The sequence below is a fragment of the Somniosus microcephalus genome, unplaced genomic scaffold, assembly GCF_052327205.1.
Source record: "Somniosus microcephalus isolate GS21.2 unplaced genomic scaffold, FLI_Smic_1.0 unresolved_chr9, whole genome shotgun sequence".
Lineage (NCBI taxonomy): Eukaryota > Metazoa > Chordata > Chondrichthyes > Squaliformes > Somniosidae > Somniosus > Somniosus microcephalus.
The window spans coordinates 8,624,384-8,647,910 of record NW_028225187.1 but is presented as its reverse complement, the minus strand read 5'-3'; the positions used below and the strand labels follow the sequence as shown (position 1 = coordinate 8,647,910).

General features: G+C 45.2%; 11 non-coding genes across 11 annotated transcripts; 8 read left to right on the top strand and 3 right to left on the bottom strand.

Moving 5' to 3' along the window:
• Window positions 1–5,128: 5,128 nt before the first annotated feature.
• Window positions 5,129–5,202, bottom strand: trnan-guu (transfer RNA asparagine (anticodon GUU)). Its single transcript has one exon. It is a non-coding gene; the product is annotated as a tRNA-Asn (tRNA).
• Window positions 5,203–7,317: 2,115 nt separating this feature from the next.
• Window positions 7,318–7,399, top strand: trnas-aga (transfer RNA serine (anticodon AGA)). Its single transcript has one exon. It is a non-coding gene; the product is annotated as a tRNA-Ser (tRNA).
• Window positions 7,400–9,306: 1,907 nt separating this feature from the next.
• On the top strand, window positions 9,307–9,388 carry trnas-aga (transfer RNA serine (anticodon AGA)). The gene has a single exon. It is a non-coding gene; the product is annotated as a tRNA-Ser (tRNA).
• A 3,893-nt stretch (window positions 9,389–13,281) lies between these two features.
• trnas-aga (transfer RNA serine (anticodon AGA)) lies at window positions 13,282–13,363 on the top strand. The gene has a single exon. It is a non-coding gene; the product is annotated as a tRNA-Ser (tRNA).
• Window positions 13,364–15,066: 1,703 nt separating this feature from the next.
• trnan-guu (transfer RNA asparagine (anticodon GUU)) lies at window positions 15,067–15,141 on the bottom strand. The gene has a single exon. It is a non-coding gene; the product is annotated as a tRNA-Asn (tRNA).
• A 128-nt stretch (window positions 15,142–15,269) lies between these two features.
• trnas-aga (transfer RNA serine (anticodon AGA)) lies at window positions 15,270–15,351 on the top strand. The gene has a single exon. It is a non-coding gene; the product is annotated as a tRNA-Ser (tRNA).
• Window positions 15,352–17,054: 1,703 nt separating this feature from the next.
• trnan-guu (transfer RNA asparagine (anticodon GUU)) lies at window positions 17,055–17,129 on the bottom strand. Its single transcript has one exon. It is a non-coding gene; the product is annotated as a tRNA-Asn (tRNA).
• A 128-nt stretch (window positions 17,130–17,257) lies between these two features.
• Window positions 17,258–17,340, top strand: trnas-aga (transfer RNA serine (anticodon AGA)). The gene has a single exon. It is a non-coding gene; the product is annotated as a tRNA-Ser (tRNA).
• Window positions 17,341–19,246: 1,906 nt separating this feature from the next.
• Window positions 19,247–19,328, top strand: trnas-aga (transfer RNA serine (anticodon AGA)). The gene has a single exon. It is a non-coding gene; the product is annotated as a tRNA-Ser (tRNA).
• A 1,905-nt stretch (window positions 19,329–21,233) lies between these two features.
• trnas-aga (transfer RNA serine (anticodon AGA)) lies at window positions 21,234–21,315 on the top strand. Its single transcript has one exon. It is a non-coding gene; the product is annotated as a tRNA-Ser (tRNA).
• A 1,905-nt stretch (window positions 21,316–23,220) lies between these two features.
• trnas-aga (transfer RNA serine (anticodon AGA)) lies at window positions 23,221–23,302 on the top strand. The gene has a single exon. It is a non-coding gene; the product is annotated as a tRNA-Ser (tRNA).
• Window positions 23,303–23,527: the final 225 nt, after the last annotated feature.

Genomic DNA, 23,527 nt, shown 5'->3' with positions numbered 1-23,527 from the left:
AACTTCTTTACTTTTCTTCTCTATTTCTCTATTGATAAAGCCAAGCATCCTGTGTGCTTTTTAACAGCCGTGTCCTGCCACCTTCAAAGGTTTGTGCACATACACCTCCAGGTCTTTCTGTTCATGCACCCTTTGAAATTCTACTATTTCCTTCATATTGCCTCTCCTCATTCACCCTAACAAAATATATCAGGTCACACTTCTCTGCATTAACTTCCATCTGCCATGTGTTTTCCCATCCTTCTTGAAGGCGATCAGAGAGTCAGCACCCACAAAACCGGAGTGCAACGCATTACTGCTCTCTGGAAAAGTATCACCGCCTAAAATCCAGTCTATTCCTCCCGCTGTGTCAGCTTGAGAATATATTCTTGATATATTACTCGGAATGGAGCACAGGAGCAGATGGGAGGTGCTGTTCAACCGGTAAGTTTGGAAGGGCAAACAGGGAGGCCGCGGTGAGATGGTGGCAGCAAGGAGCAACAAAATTGTAAAAGTGGTGGAATCAGAGTTAGTGAGATAGAGCCCGCGTGGAGATGTGTGAGTCAATAAATAGATGAATGTTTGAACACACCAATTGCAAATTTAATTCATTATTTATCCCTAAAGTAACATTATGAAGGAAAAGAGAGATATCTGGTCATTATCACATTGCTGCTTATGGGAGCTTGCTGTGCACATAATGACTGCGGCATTTCCAACATCACAACGGGAACTACACTTTAAAGAACTGCATTGGCTGTACAGCGCTTTGGGCCACTTCCAGATAAGAGAATTTAGTTCATGAATTCGAGCCAGTAGTGCTTCTCTGCCATGCGTTAGTGCCTCGGCAGGGATTCCATCTGCTCCTGAGGCCTTGCTGTTCTTCAGTTGTCAGATGGCCTTTTCAATCACATGCCGGTCTGGGGTTGAGCGGAAATGTTGGCAGGTAGCATGCCGCAGGGCGGAGTTGAGCACACTCACGTCAAAAAGTGTCTCGGTTAAGGAGATCTTCGAAGTGTTCCTTCCAGCGGGCACTGACTGCATCCCTGCCTTTGATGAGTACCTCTCTATTCTTGGCCCGCAGTGGGATAGGACCTTGTGTGCTTGGGCCATAAGTGGTCTTGCCTGCGCTAAAGAATCCACGCACGTCGTGGTTGTAAGAAATGGAAGAAACGATAATGTATAAGTGTTGGATATCTGAATAAGTGAGCCACAGCGGCTGTGGAGACGAGTGAGTGAACGGTCTGAATTTAGTTGGTTGGATGACGGTGTTTGTAGTGTCCGGTGCTGGATTCAGGCCAATTATGGACCAGAGGGAATTCTGCAAATCTTTTCAGCCTGTCAGTAACAACTGAATGGAAAGGATAGCATGGACATCCACGAGCAAATGGTGAAGAAGTGACATGATAATTTGCAGAACCGCTCACCCTGCACGGTTTACTGCTGTTGGTGAAGCGACGAAATGTATGACTGTTCAATTATGGGTGTACACCTTGGGAATGATGGCAAGGCCCTGGCGTGGGTGCAGAGGAGATCTACTAGAATGGTACCAGGGTTATTGGATTTATGTTATGTGGTTAATCCTACCGCTGCCAGATATTGTGGCTTTTGTAAATTTCGTCGCTAAAAGCATTAAACTGTGCAGGCTGGCCAGCTTTGACAGTGTTTATGCCACTCTTTAACTTTCAATGCTGACATTTCAATTCACTCACACATCTCCACACACGCTGTGTCTCACGTCCTCAGAGATTCCACCACTTGTACAATTTTGTTGCTTACATTTCTTAAAACCCATCGACCACACCCTCCTTGCTGCCACTCTCACGCCCACCATCTCACCGCCACTCCCCCGTTCACCCTTCCAAACTTACCGGTGGAACAGCACCTCCCACTTGCGCCTGCACTCGAATCCAATCAATATAACAAGAATATATTCTCAGCGTGACACAGAGGGAGGAATAGACTGGATTTTAGGCGGTGTTACTGTTCCCAGAGAGCGTTGAGCCTCAGGAATGCTTTGCCAGTCGGTGTTGTGGGTGCTGAATCTCTGATCGCCTTCAAGAAGGATGGGAAAACACATGGCAGATGGAAGTTAATGCAAAGAAGTGTGACGTGATATATTTTGGAAGGACGAATATGGAGAGGAAATATGAAAGAAATAGTACAATTTTAAACGGGTGCATGAACAGAGAGACCTGGATGTGCATGTGCCAAATCTTTGCTGGTGGCAGGATACGATTAGAGGACTGTTAAAAAGCATATGGGATGCTTGGCTTTTTCAATAGAGCAATAGAGAAGAAAAGTAAAGAAGTTATGCTAAACCTTCTTAAAACACTAGTTAGTCTCAGCTGGAGTATTGTTTTCAATTATGGACATACACTTTGGCCAGAATTGCAAGGCCTTGAAGGGAGCGCAGAGAAGATTTACTAGGATGGTACCAGGGTTAAGGGATTTCAGTTATGTGGAGAGATTGGAGAACCTCGGATTGTTCTCCTGGAGCAGAGACGTTTAAGTGGAGGCTTAATAGAGATATTCAATAACATGAGGGGGTATGATAGAGCATGTGGGGATACTCTGACAAGTGGAATGGTAACCAGAGGTAAAGGGTGTAATATATATTGGCGCACAGGCGGTTGTTAAGAGCAGGACCACTTTACCTAAAATGGCAGTGGAGTCAGATTCGACAGAAACTTCAAAAGGCAATTGGACATTTACTTGAAGATAACTCGCAGGGTGGTGGGAAGAACGCTGGGTTATTGGATGAAATTGGACAGCTCTTTCAAAGAGCTGGCACAGGCACGACAGGCCGAATGGCCCCTGTTGTGATGTAATACTTTAACCCCTCCATAATGTTAAAGGCCTATATGAGGTCTCCTCTCAGTCTACTTTTTCCTTGAGGGAAGATGCACATCAATGCCGCAAGTCATCCTTCTCATTTCCCCTTTCTCTGTTCCTGGAGTGATGAGGCCAGAATTCTTCTCTTCACCTACTTCAGCACAGACTTGGAACACAAAGGGAGATTAGAAAAATAATACTGCCGGTCCTTCTGTCCTACATCACAGCAAAACATCTGCTGAGGCTGTAACTCAGTGATAGAGTGCATGCATGTATGAATTCTTGGGTTCAATACCCCGCATTTCCAAATATTGTTTTTAACACCGTCATTTTCAGCAAAACGTTATTTTATGAGTTCCAGCGTCTCAGGCCTCGGTTAAACATTTCTTCCATTATTTACAATCTATTGACCGCGCCATGCTTGCTGCCACTCTCAAACCCACCATCTCTCAGCCGCTTCCCCGTTCGCCCTACCAAACTTCCCGGTTGAACAGCGGATCCCATCTGCTCCTGCACTCCAATCGGTTCAATATTACAAGAATATATTCTCAACCTGACCTAGCAAGACAGTGAACTTTACATTAAGACAAGGTTAAGGGAATATTCATTATCTATAAACAGGTGGTGAGCTGGTCTCCATGATCAGGATGAGGGTCAGATGCTGTTTAAATTCCATTAGTCTGAGGAACTTTTGATTAGGAGGGCAAATATCCCCTAATATTCTCTCCTCTTATACTAATGGTAAATTTCAATCTCAATGCGGCAGGAATAGTTCAGTTGTGAGAGCAGTAGAAGGAAGATCAAATGTGCCGGCTATGCTCTGAATTTTATTATAACAATTGGCAACATTCTGCAATATGTCCCTATGGAAATGATTATCTTTCTTTCTACCATTTTTTATTTCTTCCCTCAAACACGACATCTTTCCTCTCACTGACATTCTGCCGACGGTTGTCATGATATTATTTGTTGTCAACTTGCAATGTTTCCCCTCATGCTCGCACGCTCTGATCAGACTTGCATTGCCTTAGTGCCTTTCAGCTCCTCAAGATGTCCCAGAGCGCTTTACAACCAATGAAGCATTTTGAAGCGAAGTTATTGTTGTGATGTTGGAAAGGCTGCAGCCTAGTTGCGCATAAAATGTCCCACAAGCAACAATGTGTTAATGATCTGTTTTATTCGTGCTGTTGATTTTGGGATAAATTATTAATTAAATTTACAATCGGTGTGTTCCAAGAAACATCGGTCTCCAGCTTATTGCAGTTTTGACGAAGGGTCTTCAACCTGAAACGTTAACACTGTCTCTCTCTCTACAGATTCTGCCTGAACTGCTGAGTATTTCCAGCATTTTCTTTTTTTATTTCAGATTTCCATCATCCACAGTATTTTCCTTTTGTATCTATTTATTAATGTTCAAACACAGTAAACAAACCAGCTCGCGTCCAAGATTTTGTGACAAGCACGGGGCCATACAAAGAGACAAAAGAAGCACAAGAGAGAAAAGGCGATTTGAATCCCATTCGTAGTGTCGAATTTCCTCAATTTGACTGAAAGCCATATGAAACAAGAATTTGAATCAGAGATTGCATTTAATTTCAGTCTCAAAATGTTAAGCAATCACACACTGCAAACCGTACACAAAAAGAAAATCACAAGGCCCGTGCGAGGCACTAAACCGCATTCAAATACAGCAAACAAATCAGTTAGCGTCAAAGATTTTGTCATTAGAAATTCATAGCTCTAGCATTTGGCTGAAAACAAGAGATTGCAGGGGCTGCTCGCTTCTCGGCCGTGGCGCCAGCGACAGGAACAAGTCATCCGCTCACAGCTGAGTCCTCCAACGTACTGGAACTGTTTGTGACGGAACAGTTCAATCCTCAGGCCCTGATTGGACACATTCAATGGGGGTGTTCTCGCACCGCTCTATGTGATTGGTTGGTTGTTGTCACGTGATCAGGGTGCAGAGCGATGCAAAGAAGCTGAAGTTCTCTGGCAATTGTTATAGTTTCAAGCTTTCCATTCTAATCCATGTATGTGTAAAACTGAGGAAAGTGTAGAAAAGGGTATTCAGAATGGATTATCCACTGTGGCCGATTTTCCTGCTAGATTTTAATGCAAGAACGCTGCACTTGGTATATTGGTATATAAGGGAAGCAGAAAATCCAGGCTGCCTGGCAGAAGACTGATCGATGAAGCGATTGTTCCCATTGGAAGCAGGAAGGCAGCAGCAGTATGCTCACCACTGTTCATTTCACGGAATCAAAGACTCCATTTTTAAACAATAGATGAGTTTGCAAAAATTAAAAGTTACTCACGTCTCTGGGTGGGCTCGAACCACCAACCTTTCAGTTAACAGCCGAACGCGTTGGCCCATTGCGCCACAGAGACAGACACGCAAATGTTTGCAATTGGAATTATTCCACATGAACCCATGTGATTATGTGCCAGAGTGTTCACAGCAGAGGCACCGATTTCGAAGCAAATGAGAAGCTGCGTGGGTCCAAACCACTGTCATGGTAGTCGTGGCCGAGTGGTTAAGGCGATGGACTAGAAATCTATTGGGGTTTCCCCACGCAGGTTCGTATCCTGCCGACTACGGCACCGAGGACGTCGTCCCAAATGATCGCTTTTTACTTAATTTGAACTGCTGCCTTTCGGTTCCTCTGCCGAGATTCAAATCTACAATCAAACAAAGTTTCAAGCAGAAAGTATAACAAGCACTTCACCCCATTATGACATTACGAGAGACCTAAGCCAAAAGAGAATAATACGTTATTTAACACTCTTGGTACCGTCAAAGCAATTTTAACCGTCGAAAATATTTTATTTTGCAACCCATTGAAGAAAATGCACGTCTTCCGCGCAGCCATCTTCCAGTTGATGCTGCTTCCTACTGCGATGCTTATTTAATGAACTAAGGCAGACGAGCCACAGTTCTCAACACCGCCGGCCTAAATCGCTACATTAGATCATAAGAAATAGGAGCAGGATTTGGCCATGCGGCCCTCGATCATGCTCCGCCATTCAATAAGATCATGGCTGATCCTCTACCTCAACTGAAAGTTACCGACCTTGCCCCATATACCTTGATTTCCGTAATGTACATATCCATCTCAGTTAGGAATGTACTCAACGACTGAACCACCACATCCCTCTGCGTTAGAAAACTCCAAAGATACACAACCCTTACAATGAAGCAATTTCTCCTCATCTCAATCTTAAATGGCCGGCCCCTTATTCTGAAAGTTTGACCCCCAGTTCGGGCTCCACATCCAGGGTAAACAACCTCTCAGAATCCGCCCAGTCAAGCCATGAAAGAATTTATATGTTCTTCCTTCGTAGCGTCTGCTGAATTGATTTCACCACAGAAAACTATGTTTAGCTGGATGGACAACCAGCAGGAAAAACAATGCAGCCAAAGGTTTATTCTCCAACCACATTCCCTGAGGCACGCGGCCATACAAAGGGACAAAAGCAGCACACAAGAGAAAAGGCGATTTGAATGCCGTTCGTAGTGTCGAATTTCCTCAATTTGACCGAACGCCATATGAAGCAACAATTTGAATCAGATATTGCATTTAATTTCAGTCGCAAATTGTAAAGCGATCACACACTGCAAACCGTACGCAAAAAGAAAATCACAATTCCCGTGCGAGCCACTAAACCGCATTCAAATACAGCTACCAAATCAGTTAGCGTCAAAGATTTTGTCATTAGAAATTCATACCTCTAGCATTTGGCTGAAAACAAGAGATTGCAGGGGCTGCTCGCTTCCCGGCCGCGGCGCTAGCGACAGCAACAAGTCATCCGCTCACAGCTGAGTCCTCCAACGTACTGGAACTGCATGTGACAGAGCAGTTCAATCCTCAGGCCCTGATTGGACACATTCAATGGGGGTGTTCTCGCGCCGCTCTATGTGATTGGTTGGTTGTTGTCATGTGATCAGGGTGCAGAGCGATGCAAGGAAGCTGCAGTTCTCTGGCAATTGTAATAGTTGCAAGCTTTCCATTCTAATCCATTTATGTGTAAACCTGAGGAAAGTGTAGAAAAGGGTTTTCAGAATGGATTATCCACTGTGGCCGATTTTCCTGCTGGATTTTAATGCAAGAACGCTGCACTTGGAGTATTGGTATAAGGGATGTAGAATATCCATGCTTCCTGGCAGAAGACTGATCGATGAAGCGATTGTTCCCATTGGAAACAGGAAGGCAGCAGCAGTATGCTCACCACTGTTCATTTCACGGAATCAAAGACTCCATTTTTAAACAATAGATGAGTTTGCAAAAATTAAAAGTTACTCACATCTCTGGGTGGGCTCGAACCACCAACCTTTCAGTTAACAGCCGAACGCGTTGGCCCATTGCGCCACAGAGACAGACACGAAAATGTTTGCAATTGGAAATTTTCCACATGAACCCATGTGATTATGTGCCAGAGTGTTCACAGCCGAGGCACCGATTTCGAAGCAAATGAGAAGCTGCGTGGGTCCAAACCACTGTCAGGGTAGTCGTGGCCGAGTAGTTAAGGCGATGGACTAGAAATCCATTGGGGTTTCCCCGCGCAGGTTCGAATCCTGCCGACTACGGCACCGAGGACGTCGTCCCAAATGATTGCTTTTTACTTAATTTGAACTGCTGCCTTTCGGTTCCTCTGCCGAGATTCAAAGCTACAATCAAACAAAGTTTCAAGCAGAAAGTATAACAAGCACTTCACCCCATTATGACATTACGAGAGGCCTAAGCCAAAGGAGAATACTACGTTATTTAACGCTCTTGAAACCGTCAAAGCAATTTTAACCGTCGAAAATATTTTATTTTGCAACCCATTGAAGAAAACGCACGTCTTCCGCGCAGCCATCTTCCAGTTGATGCTGCTTCCTACTGCAATGCTTATTTAATGAACTAAGGCAGACGAGCCACAGTTCTCAACACCGCCGGCCTAAATCGGTGCATTAGATCATAAGAAATAGGAGCAGGATTTGGCCATGCGGCCCTCGATCATGCTCCGCCATTCAATAAGATCATGGCTGATCCTCTACCTCAACTGAAAATTACCGACCTTGCCCCCATATACCTTGATTTCCGTAATGTACATATCCATCTCAGTTAGGAATGTACTCAACGACTGAACCACCACATCCCTCTGCGTTAGAAAACTCCAAAGATACACAACCCTTACAATGAAGCAATTTCTCCTCATCTCAATCTTAAATGGCCGGCCCCTTATTCTGAAAGTTTGACCCCTAGTTCGGGCTCCACATCCAGGGTAAACAACCTCTCAGAATCCGCCCAGTCAAGCCATGAAAGAATTTATATGTTCTTCCTTCGTCGCGTCTGCTGAATTGATTTCACCACAGAAAACTATGTTTAGCTGGATGGACAACCAGCAGGAAAAAGAATGCAGCCAAAGGTTTATTCTCCAACCACATTCCCTGAGGCACGCGGCCATACAAAGGGACAAAAGCAGCACACAAGAGAAAAGGCGATTTGAATGCCGTTCGTAGTGTCGAATTTCCTCAATTTGACCGAACGCCATATGAAGCAACAATTTGAATCAGATATTGCATTTAATTTCAGTCGCAAAATGTTAAGCGATCACACACTGCAAACCGCACGCAAAAAGAAAATCACAAGGCCCGTGCGAGGCACTAAACCGCATTCAAATACAGCAACCAAATCAGTTAGCATCAAAGATTTTGTCATTAGAAATTCATACCTCTAGCATTTGGCTGAAAACAAGAGATTGCAGGGGCTGCTCGCTTCTCGGCCGCGGCGCTAGCGACAGCAACAAGTCATCCGGTCACAGCTGAGTCCTCCAACTTACTGGAACTGCATGTGACAGAGCAGTTCAATCCTCAGGCCCTGATTGGACACATTCAATGGGGGTGTTCTCGCGCCGCTCTATGTGATTGGTTGGTTGTTGTCATGTGATCAGGGTGCAGGGCGATGCAAGGAAGCTGCAGTTCTCTGGCAATTGTAATAGTTACAAGCTTTCCATTCTAATCCAAGTATGTGTAAACCTGAGGAAAGTGTAGAAAAGGGTTTTCAGAATGTATTATCCATTGTGGCCGATTTTCCTGCTGGATTTTAATGCAAGAACGCTGCACTTGGAGTATTGGTATAAGGGATGTAGAATATCCATGCTGCCTGGCAGAAGACTGATCGATGAAGCGATTGTTCCCATTGGAAACAGGAAGGCAGCAGCAGTATGCTCACCACTGTTCATTTCACGGAATCAAAGACTCCATTTTTAAACAATAGATGAGTTTGCAAAAATTTAAAGTTACTCACGTCTCTGGGTGGGCTCGAACCACCAACTTTTACAGTTAACAGCCGAACGCGCTGGCCCATTGCGCCACAGAGACAGACACGAAAATGTTTGCAATTGGAATTATTCCACATGAACCCAAGTGATTATGTGCCAGAGTGTTCACAGCAGAGGCACCGATTTCGAAGCAAATGAGAAGCTGCGTGGGTCCAAACCACTGTCAGGGTAGTCGTGGCCGAGTGGTTAAGGCGATGGATTAGAAATCCATTGGGGTTTACCCGCGCAGGTTCGAATCCTGCCGACTGCGGCACCGAGGACGTCGTCCCAAATGATTGTTTTTTACTTAATTTGAACTGCTGCCTTTCGGTTTCTCTGCCGAGATTCAAAGCTGCAATCAAACAAAGTTTCAAGCAGAAAGTATAACAAGCACTTCACCCCATTATGACATTACGAGAGGCCTAAGCCAAAGGAGAATACTCCGTTATTTAACGCTCTTGGAACCGTCAAAGCAATTTTAACCGTCGAAAATATTTTATTTTGCAACCCATTGAAGAAAATGCACGTCTTCCGCGCAGCCATCTTCCAGTTGATGCTGCTTCCTGCTGCGATGCTTATTTAATGAACTAAGGCAGACGAGCCACAGTTCTCAACTCCGCCGGCCTAAATCGCTACATTAGATCATAAGAAATAGGAGCAGGATTTGGCCATGCGGCCCTCGATCATGCTCCGCCATTCAATAAGATCATGGCTGATCCTCTACCTCAACTGAAAGTTACCGACCTTGCCCCATATACCGTGATTTCCGTAATGTACATATCCATCTCAGTTAGGAATGTACTCATCGACTGAACCACCACAGCCCTCTGCGTTACAAAACTCCAAAGATACACAACCCTTACAATGAAGCAATTTCTCCTCATCTCAATCTTAAATGGCCGGCCCCTTATTCTGAAACTTTGACCCCTAGTTCGGGCTCCACAGCCAGGGTAAACAACCTCTCAGAATCCGCCCAGTCAAGCCATGAAAGAATTTATATGTTCTTCCTTCGTAGCGTCTGCTGAATTCATTTCACCACAGAAAACTATGTTTAGCTGGATGGACAACCAGCAGGAAAAACAATGCAGCCAAAGATTTATTCTCCAACCACATTCCCTGAGGCACGCGGCCATACAAAGGGACAAAAGCAGCACACAAGAGAAAAGGCGATTTGAATCCCGTTCGTAGTGTCGAATTTCCTCAATTTGACCGAACGCCATATGAAGCAACAATTTGAATCAGATATTGCATTTAATTTCAGTCGCAAAATGTTAAGAGATCACACACTGCAAACCGCACGCAAAAAGAAAATCACAAGGCCCGTGCGAGGCACTAAACCGCATTCAAATACAGCAACCAAATCAGTTAGCGTTAAAGATTTTGTCATTAGAAATTCATACCTCTAGCATTTGGCTGAAAACAAGAGATTGCAGGGGCTGCTCGCTTCTCGGCCGCGGCGCTAGCGACAGCAACAAGTCATCCGGTCACAGCTGAGTCCTCCAACTTACTGCAACTGCATGTGACAGAGCAGTTCAATCCTCAGGCCCTGATTGGACACATTCAATGGGGGTGTTCTCGCGCCGCTCTATGTGATTGGTTGGTTGTTGTCATGTGATCAGGGTGCAGGGCGATGCAAGGAAGCTGCAGTTCTCTGGCAATTGTAATAGTTGCAAGCTTTCCATTCTAATCCATGTATGTGTAAACCTGAGGAAAGTGTAGAAAAGGGTTTTCAGAATGGATTATCTACTGTGGCCGATTTTCCTGCTGGATTTTAATGCAAGAACGCTGCACTTGGAGTATTGGTATAAGGGATGTAGAATATCCATGCTGCCTGGCAGAAGACTGATCGATGAAGCGATTGTTCCCATTGGAAACAGGAAGGCAGCAGCAGTATGCTCACCACTGTTCATTTCACGGAATCAAAGACTCCATTTTTAAACAATAGATGTGTTTGCAAAGATTAAAAGTTACTCACGTCTCTGGGTGGGCTCGAACCACGAACATTTCAGTTAACAGCCGAACGCGCTGGCCCATTGCGCCACAGAGACAGACACCAAAATGTTTGCAATTGGAATTATTCCACATGAACCCATGCGATTATGTGCCAGAGTGTTCACAGCAGAGGCACCGATTTCGAAGCAAATGAGAAGCTGCGTGGGGCCAAACCACTGTCAGGGTAGTCGTGGCCGAGTGGTTAAGGCGATGGACTAGAAATCATATTGGGGTTTACCCGCGCAGTTTCGAATCCTGCCGACTGCGGCACCGAGGACGTCGTCCCAAATGATCGGTTTTTACTTAATTTGAACTGCTGCCTTTCGGTTTCTCTGCCGAGATTCAAAGCTGCAATCAAACAAAGTTTCAAGCAGAAAGTATAACAAGCACTTCACCCCATTATGACATTACGAGAGGCCTAAGCCAAAGGAGAATACTACGTTATTTAACGCTCTTGGAACCGTCAAAGGAATTTTAACCGTCGAAAATATTTTATTTTGCAACCCATTGAAGAAAATGCACGTCTTCCGCGCAGCCATCTTCCAGTTGATGCTGCTTCCTACTGCGATGCTTATTTAATGAACTAAGGCAGACGAGCCACAGTTCTCAACACCGCCGGCCTAATTCGCTACATTAGATCATAAGAAATAGGAGCAGGATTTGGCCATGCGGCCCTCGATCATGCTCCGCCATTCAATAAGATCATGGCTGATCCTCTACCTCAACTGAAAGTTACCGACCTTGCCCCATATACCTTGATTTCCGTAATGTACATATCCATCTCAGTTAGGAATGTACTCAACGACTGAACCACCACAGCCCTCTACGTTAGAAAACTCCAAAGATACACAACCCTTACAATGAAGCAATTTCTCCTCATCTCAATCTTAAATGGCCGGCCCCTTATTCTGAAACTTTGACCCCTAGTTCGGGCTCCACAGCCAGGGTAAACAACCTCTCAGAATCCGCCCAGTCAAGCCATGAAAGAATTTATATGTTCTTCCTTCTTAGCGTCTGCTGAATTCATTTCACCACAGAAAACTATGTTTAGCTGGATGGACAACCAGCAGGAAAAACAATGCAGCCAAAGATTTATTCTCCAACCACATTCCCTGAGGCACGCGGCCATACAAAGGGACAAAAGCAGCACACAAGAGAAAAGGCGATTTGAATCCCGTTCGTAGTGTCGAATTTCCTCAATTTGACCGATCGCCATATGAAGCAACAATTTGAATCAGATATTGCATTTAATTTCAGTCGCAAAATGTTAAGCGATCACACACAGCAAACCGCACGCAAAAAAAAAATCACAAGGCCCGTGCGAGGCACTAAACCGCATTCAAATACAGCAACCAAATCAGTTAGCGTCAAAGATTTTGTCATTAGAAATTCATACCTCTAGCATTTGGCTGAAAACAAGAGATTGCAGGGGCTGCTCGCTTCTCGGCCGCGGCGCTAGCGACAGCAACAAGTCATCCGGTCACAGCTGAGTCCTCCAACTTACTGGAACTGCATGTGACAGAGCAGTTCAATCCTCAGGCCCTGATTGGACACATTCAATGGGGGTGTTCTCGCGCCGCTCTATGTGATTGGTTGGTTGTTGTCATGTGATCAGGGTGCAGGGCGATGCAAGGAAGCTGCAGTTCTCTGGCAATTGCAATAGTTGCAAGCTTTCCATTCTAATCCATGTATGTGTAAACCTGAGGAAAGTGTAGAAAAGGGTTTTCAGAATGGATTATCCACTGTGGCCGATTTTCCTGCTGGATTTTAATGCAAGAACGCTGCACTTGGAGTATTGGTATAAGGGATGTAGAATATCCATGCTGCCTGGCAGAAGACTGATCGATGAAGCGATTGTTCCCATTGGAAACAGGAAGGCAGCAGCAGTATGCTCACCACTGGTCATTTCACGGAATCAAAGACTCCATTTTTAAACAATAGATGAGTTTGCAAAAATTAAAATTTACTCACGTCTCTGGGTGGGCACGAACCACCAACCTTTCAGTTAACAGCCGAACGCGCTGGCCCATTGCGCCACAGAAACAGACACGAAAATGTTTGCAATTGGAATTATTCCACATGAACCCATGTGATTATGTGCCAGAGTGTTCACAGCAGAGGCACCGATTTCGAAGCAAATGAGAAGCTGCGTGGGTCCAAACCACTGTCAGGGTAGTCGTGGCCGAGTGGTTAAGGCGATGGACTAGAAATCCATTGGGGTTTCCCCGCGCAGGTTCGAATCCTGCCGACTACGGCACCGAGGACGTCGTCCCAAATGATCGCTTTTTACTTAATTTGAACTGCTGCCTTTCGGTTCCTCTGCCGAGATTCAAAGCTGCAATCAAACAAAGTTTCAAGCAGAAAGTGTAACAAGCACTTCACCCCATTATGACATTACGAGAGGCCTAAGCCAAAGGAGAATACTACGTTATTTAACGCTCTTGGAACCGTCAAAGGAATTTTAACCGTCGAAAATATTTTATTTTGCAACCCATTGAAGAAAATGCACGTCTTCCGCGCAGCCATCTTCCAGTTGATGCTGCTTCCTACTGCGATGCTTATTTAATGAACTAAGGCAGACGAGCCACAGTTCTCAACACCGCCGGCCTAATTCGCTACATTAGATCATAAGAAATAGGAGCAGGATTTGGCCATGCGGCCCTCGATCATGCTCCGCCATTCAATAAGATCATGGCTGATCCTCTACCTCAACTGAAAGTTACCGACCTTGCCCCATATACCTTGATTTCCGTAATGTACATATCCATCTCAGTTAGGAATGTACTCAACGACTGAACCACCACAGCCCTCTACGTTAGAAAACTCCAAAGATACACAACCCTTACAATGAAGCAATTTCTCCTCATCTCAATCTTAAATGGCCGGCCCCTTATTCTGAAACTTTGACCCCTAGTTCGGGCTCCACAGCCAGGGTAAACAACCTCTCAGAATCCGCCCAGTCAAGCCATGAAAGAATTTATATGTTCTTCCTTCTTAGCGTCTGCTGAATTCATTTCACCACAGAAAACTATGTTTAGCTGGATGGACAACCAGCAGGAAAAACAATGCAGCCAAAGATTTATTCTCCAACCACATTCCCTGAGGCACGCGGCCATACAAAGGGACAAAAGCAGCACACAAGAGAAAAGGCGATTTGAATCCCGTTCGTAGTGTCGAATTTCCTCAATTTGACCGAACGCCATATGAAGCAACAATTTGAATCAGATATTGCATTTAATTTCAGTCGCAAAATGTTAAGCGATCACACACTGCAAACCGCACGCAAAAAGAAAATCACAAGGCCCGTGCGAGGCACTAAACCGCATTCAAATACAGCAACCAAATCAGTTAGCGTCAAAGGTTTTGTCATTAGAAATTCATACCTCTAGCATTTGGCTGAAAACAAGAGATTGCAGGGGCTGCTCGCTTCTCGGCCGCGGCGCTAGCGACAGCAACATGTCATCCAGTCACAGCTGAGTCCTCCAACTTACTGGAACTGCATGTGACAGAGCAGTTCAATCCTCAGGCCCTGATTGGACACATTCAATGGGGGTGTTCTCGCGCCGCTCTATGTGATTGGTTGGTTGTTGTCATGTGATCAGGGTGCAGGGCGATGCAAGAAAGCTGCAGTTCTCTGGCAATTGTAATAGTTGCAAGCTTTCCATTCTAATCCATGTATGTGTAAACCTGAGGAAAGTGTAGAAAAGGGTTTTCAGAATGGATTATCCACTGTGGCCGATTTTCCTGCTGGATTTTAATGCAAGAACGCTGCACTTGGAGTATTGGTATAAGGGATGTAGAATATCCATGCTGCCTGGCAGAAGACTGATCGATGAAGCGATTGTTCCCATTGGAAACAGGAAGGCAGCAGCAGTATGCTCACCACTGTTCATTTCACGGAATCAAAGACTCCATTTTTAAACAATAGATGAGTTTGCAAAAATTAAAAGTTACTCACGTCTCTGGGTGGACTCGAACCACCAACCATTTCAGTTAACAGCCGAACGCGCTGGCCCATTGCGCCACAGAGACAGACACGAAAATGTTTGCAATTGGAATTATTCCACATGAACCCATGTGATTATGTGCCAGAGTGTTCACAGCAGAGGCACCGATTTCGAAGCAAATGAGAAGCTGCGTGGGTCCAAACCACTGTCAGGGTAGTCGTGGCCGAGTGGTTAAGGCGATGGACTAGAAATCCATTGGGGTTTCCCCGCGCAGGTTCGAATCCTGCCGACTACGGCACCGAGGACGTCGTCCCAAATGATCGCTTTTTACTTAATTTGAACTGCTGCCTTTCGGTTCCTCTGCCGAGATTCAAAGCTGCAATCAAACAAAGTTTCAAGCAGAAAGTATAACAAGCACTTCACCCCATTATGACATTACGAGAGGCCTAAGCCAAAGGAGAATACTACGTTATTTAACGCTCTTGGAACCGTCAAAGGAATTTTAACCGTCGAAAATATTTTATTTTGCAACCCATTGAAGAAAATGCACGTCTTCCGCGCAGCCATCTTCCAGTTGATGCTGCTTCCTACTGCGATGCTTATTTAATGAACTAAGGCAGACGAGCCACAGTTCTCAACACCGCCGGCCTAATTCGCTACATTAGATCATAAGAAATAGGAGCAGGATTTGGCCATGCGGCCCTCGATCATGCTCCGCCATTCAATAAGATCATGGCTGATCCTCTACCTCAACTGAAAGTTACCGACCTTGCCCCATATACCTTGATTTCCGTAATGTACATATCCATCTCAGTTAGGAATGTACTCAACGACTGAACCACCACAGCCCTCTACGTTAGAAAACTCCAAAGATACACAACCCTTACAATGAAGCAATTTCTCCTCATCTCAATCTTAAATGGCCGGCCCCTTATTCTGAAACTTTGACCCCTAGTTCGGGCTCCACAGCCAGGGTAAACAACCTCTCAGAATCCGCCCAGTCAAGCCATGAAAGAATTTATATGTTCTTCCTTCTTAGCGTCTGCTGAATTCATTTCACCACAGAAAACTATGTTTAGCTGGATGGACAACCAGCAGGAAAAACAATGCAGCCAAAGATTTATTCTCCAACCACATTCCCTGAGGCACGCGGCCATACAAAGGGACAAAAGCAGCACACAAGAGAAAAGGCGATTTGAATCCCGTTCGTAGTGTCGAATTTCCTCAATTTGACCGAACGCCATATGAAGCAACAATTTGAATCAGATATTGCATTTAATTTCAGTCGCAAAATGTTAAGCGATCACACACTGCAAACCGCACGCAAAAAGAAAATCACAAGGCCCGTGCGAGGCACTAAACCGCATTCAAATACAGCAACCAAATCAGTTAGCGTCAAAGGTTTTGTCATTAGAAATTCATACCTCTAGCATTTGGCTGAAAACAAGAGATTGCAGGGGCTGCTCGCTTCTCGGCCGCGGCGCTAGCGACAGCAACATGTCATCCAGTCACAGCTGAGTCCTCCAACTTACTGGAACTGCATGTGACAGAGCAGTTCAATCCTCAGGCCCTGATTGGACACATTCAATGGGGGTGTTCTCGCGCCGCTCTATGTGATTGGTTGGTTGTTGTCATGTGATCAGGGTGCAGGGCGATGCAAGAAAGCTGCAGTTCTCTGGCAATTGTAATAGTTGCAAGCTTTCCATTCTAATCCATGTATGTGTAAACCTGAGGAAAGTGTAGAAAAGGGTTTTCAGAATGGATTATCCACTGTGGCCGATTTTCCTGCTGGATTTTAATGCAAGAACGCTGCACTTGGAGTATTGGTATAAGGGATGTAGAATATCCATGCTGCCTGGCAGAAGACTGATCGATGAAGCGATTGTTCCCATTGGAAACAGGAAGGCAGCAGCAGTATGCTCACCACTGTTCATTTCACGGAATCAAAGACTCCATTTTTAAACAATAGATGAGTTTGCAAAAATTAAAAGTTACTCACGTCTCTGGGTGGACTCGAACCACCAACCATTTCAGTTAACAGCCGAACGCGCTGGCCCATTGCGCCACAGAGACAGACACGAAAATGTTTGCAATTGGAATTATTCCACATGAACCCATGTGATTATGTGCCAGAGTGTTCACAGCAGAGGCACCGATTTCGAAGCAAATGAGAAGCTGCGTGGGTCCAAACCACTGTCAGGGTAGTCGTGGCCGAGTGGTTAAGGCGATGGACTAGAAATCCATTGGGGTTTTTTCCGCGCAGGTTCGAATCCTGCCGACTACGGCACCGAGGACGTCGTCCCAAATGATCGCTTTTTACTTAATTTGAACTGCTGCCTTTCGGTTCCTCTGCCGAGATTCAAAGCAACAATCAAACAAAGTTTCAAGCAGAAAGTATAACAAGCACTTCACCCCATTATGACATTACGAGAGGCCTAAGCCAAAGGAGAATACTACGTTATTTAACGCTCTTGAAACCGTCAAAGCAATTTTAACCGTCGAAAATATGTTATTTTGCAACCCATTGAAGAAAACGCACGTCTTCCGCGCAGCCATCTTCCAGTTGATGCTGCTTCCTACTGCGATGCTTATTTAATGAACTAAGGCAGACGAGCCACAGTTCTCAACACCGCCGGCCTAAATCGGTGCATTAGATCATAAGAAATAGGAGCAGGATTTGGCCATGCGGCCCTCGATCATGCTCCGCCATTCAATAAGATCATGGCTGATCCTCTACCTCAACTGAAAATTACCGACCTAGCCCCATATACCTTGATTTCCGTAATGTACATATCCATCTCAGTTAGGAATGTACTCAACGACTGAACCACCACATCCCTCTGCGTTAGAAAACTCCAAAGATACACAACCCTTACAATGAAGCAATTTCTCCTCATCTCAATCTTAAATGGCCGGCCCCTTATTCTGAACGTTTGACCCCTAGTTCGGGCTCCACATCCAGGGTAAACAACCTCTCAGAATCCGCCCAGTCAAGCCATGAAAGAATTTATATGTTCTTCCTTCGTAGCGTCTGCTGAATTGATTTCACCACAGAAAACTATGTTTAGCTGGATGGACAACCAGCAGGAAAAACAATGCAGCCAAAGGTTTATTCTCCAACCACATTCCCTGAGGCACGCGGCCATACAAAGGGACAAAAGCAGCACACAAGAGAAAAGGCGATTTGAATGCCGTTCGTAGTGTCGAATTTCCTCAATTTGACCGAACGCCATATGAAGCAACAATTTGAATCAGATATTGCATTTAATTTCAGTCGCAAATTGTAAAGCGATCACACACTGCAAACCGTACGCAAAAAGAAAATCACAAGGCCCGTGCGAGCCACTAAACCGCATTCAAATACAGCTACCAAATCAGTTAGCGTCAAAGATTTTGTCATTAGAAATTCATACATCTAGCATTTGGCTGAAAACAAGAGATTGCAGGGGCTGCTCGCTTCCCGGCCGCGGCGCTAGCGACAGCAACAAGTCATCCGCTCACAGCTGAGTCCTCCAACGTACTGGAACTGCATGTGACAGAGCAGTTCAATCCTCAGGCCCTGATTGGACACATTCAATGGGGGTGTTCTCGCGCCGCTCTATGTGATTGGTTGGTTGTTGTCATGTGATCAGGGTGCAGAGCGATGCAAGGAAGCTGCAGTTCTCTGGCAATTGTAATAGTTGCAAGCTTTCCATTCTAATCCATGTATGTGTAAACCTGAGGAAAGTGTAGAAAAGGGTTTTCAGAATGGATTATCCACTGTGGCCGATTTTCCTGCTGGATTTTAATGCAAGAACGCTGCACTTGGAGTATTGGTATAAGGGATGTAGAATATCCATGCTGCCTGGCAGAAGACTGATCGATGAAGCGATTGTTCCCATTGGAAACAGGAAGGCAGCAGCAGTATGCTCACCACTGTTCATTTCACGGAATCAAAGGCTCCATTTTGAAACAATAGATGAGTTTGCAAAAATTAAAAGTTACTCACGTTTCTGGGTGGGCTCGAACCACCAACCTTTCAGTTAAACAGCCGAGCGCGCTGGCCCATTGCGCCACAGAGACAGACACGAAAATGTTTGCAATTGGAATTATTCCACATGAACCCATGTGATTATGTGCCAGAGTGTTCACAGCAGAGGCACCGATTTCGAAGCAAATGAGAAGCTGCGTGGGTCCAAACCACTGTCAGGGTAGTCGTGGCCGAGTGGTTAAGGCGATGGACTAGAAATCCATTGGGGTTTCCCCGCGCAGGTTCGAATCCTGTCGACTACGGCACCGAGGACGTCGTCCCAAATGATCGCTTTTTACTTAATTTGAACTGCTGCCTTTCGGTTCCTCTGCCGAGATTCAAAGCTACAATCAAACAAAGTTTCAAGCAGAAAGTATAACAAGCACTTCACCCCATTATGACATTACGAGAGGCCTAAGCCAAAGGAGAATACTACGTTATTTAACGCTCTTGAAACCGTCAAAGCAATTTTAACCGTCGAAAATATTTTATTTTGCAACCCATTGAAGAAAACGCACGTCTTCCGTGCAGCCATCTTCCAGTTGATGCTGCTTCCTACTGCGATGCTTATTTAATGAACTAAGGCAGACGAGCCACAGTTCTCAACACCGCCGGACTAAATCGGTGCATTAGATCATAAGAAATAGGAGCAGGATTTGGCCATGCGGCCCTCGATCATGCTCCGCCATTCAATAAGATCATGGCTGATCCTCTACCTCAACTGAAAATTACCGACCTAGCCCCATATACCTTGATTTCCGTAATGTACATATCCATCTCAGTTAGGAATGTACTCAACGACTGAACCACCACATCCCTCTGCGTTAGAAAACTCCAAAGATACACAACCCTTACAATGAAGCAATTTCTCCTCATCTCAATCTTAAATGGCCGGCCCCTTATTCTGAACGTTTGACCCCTAGTTCGGGCTCCACATCCAGGGTAAACAACCTCTCAGAATCCGCCCAGTCAAGCCATGAAAGAATTTATATGTTCTTCCTTCGTAGCGTCTGCTGAATTGATTTCACCACAGAAAACTATGTTTAGCTGGATGGACAACCAGCAGGAAAAACAATGCAGCCAAAGGTTTATTCTCCAACCACATTCCCTGAGGCACGCGGCCATACAAAGGGACAAAAGCAGCACACAAGAGAAAAGGCGATTTGAATGCCGTTCGTAGTGTCGAATTTCCTCAATTTGACCGAACGCCATATGAAGCAACAATTTGAATCAGATATTGCATTTAATTTCAGTCGCAAATTGTAAAGCGATCACACACTGCAAACCGTACGCAAAAAGAAAATCACAAGGCCCGTGCGATCCACTAAACCGCATTCAAATACAGCTACCAAATCAGTTAGCGTCAAAGATTTTGTCATTAGAAATTCATACATCTAGCATTTGGCTGAAAACAAGAGATTGCAGGGGCTGCTCGCTTCCCGGCCGCGGCGCTAGCGACAGCAACAAGTCATCCGCTCACAGCTGAGTCCTCCAACGTACTGGAACTGCATGTGACAGAGCAGTTCAATCCTCAGGCCCTGATTGGACACATTCAATGGGGGTGTTCTCGCGCCGCTCTATGTGATTGGTTGGTTGTTGTCATGTGATCAGGGTGCAGAGCGATGCAAGGAAGCTGCAGTTCTCTGGCAATTGTAATAGTTGCAAGCTTTCCATTCTAATCCATGCATGTGTAAACCTGAGGAAAGTGTAGAAAAGGGTTTTCAGAATGGATTATCCACTGTGGCCGATTTTCCTGCTGGATTTTAATGCAAGAACGCTGCACTTGGAGTATTGGTATAAGGGATGTAGAATATCCATGCTGCCTGGCAGAAGACTGATCGATGAAGCGATTGTTCCCATTGGAAACAGGAAGGCAGCAGCAGTATGCTCACCACTGTTCATTTCACGGAATCAAAGACTCCAATTTTAAACAATAGATGAGTTTGCAAAAATTAAAAGTTACTCACGTCTCTGGGTGGGCTCGAACCACCAACCTTTCAGTTAACAGCCGAACGCGTTGGCCCATTGCGCCACAGAGCCAGACACGCAAATGTTTGCAATTGGAATTATTCCACATGAACCCATGTGATTATGTGCCAGAGTGTTCACAGCAGAGGCACCGATTTCGAAGCAAATGAGAAGCTGCGTGGGTCCAAACCACTGTCAGGGTAGTCGTGGCCGAGTGGTTAAGGCGATGGACTAGAAATCCATTGGGGTTTCCCCGCGCAGGTTCGAATCCTGCCGACTACGGCACCGAGGACGTCGTCCCAAATGATCGCTTTTTACTTAATTTGAACTGCTGCCTTTCGGTTCCTCTGCCGAGATTCAAAGCTACAATCAAACAAAGTTTCAAGCAGAAAGTATAACAAGCACTTCACCCCATTATGACATTACGAGAGGCCTAAGCCAAAGGAGAATACTACGTTATTTAACGCTCTTGAAACCGTCAAAGCAATTTTAACCGTCGAAAATATTTTATTTTGCAACCCATTGAAGAAAACGCACGTCTTCCGCGCAGCCATCTTCCAGTTGATGCTGCTTCCTACTGCGATGCTTATTTAATGAACTAAGGCAGACGAGCCACAGTTCTCAACACCGCCGGCCTAAATCGGTGCATTAGATCATAAGAAATAGGAGCAGGATTTGGCCATGCGGCCCTCGATCATGCTCCGCCATTCAATAAGATCATGGCTGATCCTCTACCTCAACTGAAAATGACCGACCTTGCCCCATATACCTTGATTTCCGTAATGTACATATCCATCTCAGTTAGGAATGTACTCAACGACTGAACCACCACAGCCCTCTGCGTTAGAAAACTCCAAAGATACACAACCCTTACAATGAAGCAATTTCTCCTCATCTCAATCTTAAATGGCCGGCCCCTTATTCTGAAAGTTTGACCCCTAGTTCGGGCTCCACATCCAGGGTAAACAACCTCTCAGAATCCGCCCAGTCAAGCCATGAAAGAATTTATATGTTCTTCCTTCGTAGCGTCTGCTGAATTGATTTCACCACAGAAAACTATGTTTAGCTGGATGGACAACCAGCAGGAAAAATAATGCAGCCAAAGGTTTATTCTCCAACCACATTCCCTGAGGCACGCGGCCATACAAAGGGACAAAAGCAGCACACAAGAGAAAAGGCGATTTGAATGCCGTTCGTAGTGTCGAATTTCCTCAATTTGTCCGAACGCCATATGAAGCAACAATTTGAATCAGATATTGCATTTAATTTCAGTCGCAAAATGTTAAGCGATCACACACTGCAAACCGCACGCAAAAAGAAAATCACAAGGCCCGTGCGAGGCACTAAACCGCATTCAAATACAGCAACCAAATCAGTTAGCGTCAAAGATTTTGTCATTAGAAATTCATACCTCTAGCATTTGGCTGAAAACAAGAGATTGCAGGGGCTGCTCGCTTCTCGGCCGCGGCGCTAGCGACAGCAACAAGTCATCCGGTCACAGCTGAGTCCTCCAACTTACTGGAACTGCATGTGACAGAGCAGTTCAATCCTCAGGCCCTGATTGGACACATTCAATGGGGGTGTTCTCGCGCCGCTCTATGTGATTGGTTGGTTGTTGTCATGTGATCAGGGTGCAGGGCGATGCAAGGAAGCTGCAGTTCTCTGGCAATTGTAATAGTTGCAAGCTTTCCATTCTAATCCAAGTATGTGTAAACCTGAGGAATGTGTAGAAAAGGGTTTTCAGAATGGATTATCCACTCTGGCCGATTTTCCTGCTGGATTTTAATGCAAGAACGATGCACTTGGAGTATTGGTATAAGGGATGTAGAATATCCATGCTGCCTGGCAGAAGACTGATCGATGAAGCGATTGTTCCCATTGGAAACAGGAAGGCAGCAGCAGTATGCTCACCACTGTTCATTTCACGGAATCAAAGACTCCATTTTTAAACAATAGATGAGTTTGCAAAAATTTAAAGTTACTCACGTCTCTGGGTGGGCGCGAACCACCAACCTTTCAGTTAACAGCCGAACGTGCTGGCCCATTGCGCCACAGAGACAGACACGAAAATGTTTGCAATTGGAATTATTCCACATGAACCCATGTGATTATGTGCCAGAGTGTTCACAGCAGAGGCACCGATTTCGAAGCAAATGAGAAGCTGCGTGGGTCCAAACCACTGTCAGGGTAGTCGTGGCCGAGTGGTTAAGGCGATGGACTAGAAATCCATTGGGGTTTACCCGCGCAGGTTCGAATCCTGCCGACTGCGGCACCGAGGACGTCGTCCCAAATGATCGGTTTTTACTTAATTTGAACTGCTGCCTTTCGGTTTCTCTGCCGAGATTCAAAGCTACAATCAAACAAAGTTTCAAGCAGAAAGTATAAAAAGCACTTCACCCCATTATGACATTACGAGAGGCCTAAGCCAAAGGAGAATACTACGTTATTTAACGCTCTTGGAACCGTCAAAGCAATTTTAACCGTCGAAAATATT